We start from the raw sequence: 2,382 nt of genomic DNA on the forward strand, positions 1-2,382 counted from the left end.
TTCCTAAGTTGCTTTTGCTATGTGTTCTGGAGCAGGACTGAGGAAAGTGACTAACACACTTGGTTTAGAGCTCTCTCTGTCTCCCTGCCTCTCAAGTCGTTAGCAAGGTGGCTGCCATCACTTTCTAGGGGAAGGTTGGCAGCTGGAGCCAGTAAACATACTAACGTTATCTCATTCACTTTCCTAAGTTTGTGTATTGTAGGTGGTGGCATGAGATTAATGTATGCCAACTTGCAGAAGACTCTGTACCAATCGAGATACACCAGAAGCAATTCCATGACTTCCAGGAAGGGAAGGGAAGAAAGCCAAGTAACAAATGACCGAAGGCCTTAAGTCAATTTGGACATCTGGATGGTATGGTGAAAAGACAAACAGTTACTTCTTTTATGTCAAGTTATTTCTAAACAGTTGGTGGTGAATGAGATTTCCATGGACACTTCTCTCTCAAGGTTCCTCACATACAGTTTTTCAGCTGTTACAGCATTTACCTCTGAGCTGGATCCAGTAGGACCTGAATGCATAGGCACTTTTAATAAGAGGCTTTGACTGTCTACTTTTGTCCCAGGTTCAAATATGCTTTTGTTGCAACTGTCCTTTATGTGTGAAGCATAGGCCTCATGGCTCATGGTCCACCCTGTGCAATTTTGGACAGCCAAGACTTGTATATAGATGGGCCTCAACTCAAAGGAAGGCTTTTGAAAGAGGTCAGGGATCTGGGAAGATTCGATATCTGAGCGTTTGTTCCTTAGTCTCCTTAGCTAAGTGCAAGGGCTGCTGGCATGTTGCTTTCCAGGCTCTGTGCCTCAGGAGGTATTTTCTTTCCTACAGACCTGGGTGGAGGGGAACAGGGAAGTACTGTACTAGCTCCCTTCTGCTTCATTAAATGCCCAATACATCTTTGCCCAGTCCCTGTATCATGTATTAACTTCTGCCTGCCTAATTTGCTTAATTTGAGGTGCTACCTGTTGCCTCCTGGAGGTTGAACAGCCAAGTAACTGTGTCAATTAGCAACATGGTACAGGATATATTCATGGTGCTCTTTGTGGGGAATTGAGTTGAAATGTTGAACGATGGAAGGCTGACCAGTTAGCTAATCAGAGTCCACATTATTCTACATTCTAACAAGTAACATTCATGTTTGTCTTTCAGAGCTTATCTAATCAGATGGCTAGTGGAAACATAGTAAATATCAGAATGGCTGCCCTAACAATCAAGCCTCCATTACTCCACATTTTGTGAGGAAGTCCTAGCCTAGAAGTCAAACACACCAGGGAGTCTGTGCGATTGGGTTTTACTCCAAGGCCTCATTTTAAATAGTAGCTGGCCACCTCTTTTTTTGTGTCCTTCCATGGCTTTTTATCATGTCTGTGCCCTACACTCCTTTCCATAAAGACAAGTCATTTTGAATTAAGCTTCATTTGTTGTGGGTATGGATTCTGGGGTTAAAGAGCCAGTTAAATGGTATTGGCCACAAGTAGCCTTTGAATGCAATTGGGTGTTCCTTAAGTTTTTGCCTCTCTTGAAGACTGAATAAACCTGAGCCTAGTTTTCTTTATTCTGCTTCTGGATCTTGGGTCAGGGTGTTCTATCAACGTAGCACCACTGAGTCCCTTGAGTTAGCCTCCAGCTGTCATCCTGACTCTTTAAGACATCTGTGTCTTTCTTGATTTTCTTGCTTATGCATAGTGCACTGGCCCACACTCATCATTTTTAGTCTTGTACTGGCTATTTTTGTGTGTCAAAACTGAGACTGAAATTTTAATGTGTTTGAATTTGTAAAGACTGTGGGAGTTTTAAAGTTATTTATGAAATTAATGTGAGATCTTGAGGATGAATAAGAAGGAAGGGTAGGGGCTTAATAGTGGTTCAGTGTTTGTGTATCAAGTGGACAAAGGGTGAGCGGCTTTTGTGTGTAACTCGACACAAGCTAGAGTCATAAAAGAGAAAGGAGCCTCAGTTAAGGAAATACCTCCATGAGATCCAGTTGTAAGGAATTTTCGCAATTAGTGATTAATGAGAGAAGGCACAGCCCATTGTGGCTGGTGCCATCCCTGGGCTGGTAGTCATGAGTTCTCTAAGAAAGTAGGCTAAACAAGCCCTGAGAATTCAAGCCAGTAGGCAGCATCACTTCACGGTCTCTGCATCAACTACTGCCTCCAGGTTCCAGCCTTGCTTGAGTTCCTGTCCTGACTTCCTTGGATGACAGACTAAGATCTGAAAGTATAGGTGTAATAAGGCTTTTCTCTTCAACTTGTTCGTGGGTTGTAGTGTTTCATCACAGCAATAGAACCCCCAAGACAAGGCTCCATTCTCTTTTGAGCTCACAGGTTTGTGAAAAACAAAACAAAACAAAACAAAACAAAACAAAACAAAACAAAACAA

Source organism: Grammomys surdaster, unplaced genomic scaffold, assembly GCF_004785775.1.
Source record: "Grammomys surdaster isolate TR1022 unplaced genomic scaffold, NIH_TR_1.0 224, whole genome shotgun sequence".
Lineage (NCBI taxonomy): Eukaryota > Metazoa > Chordata > Mammalia > Rodentia > Muridae > Grammomys > Grammomys surdaster.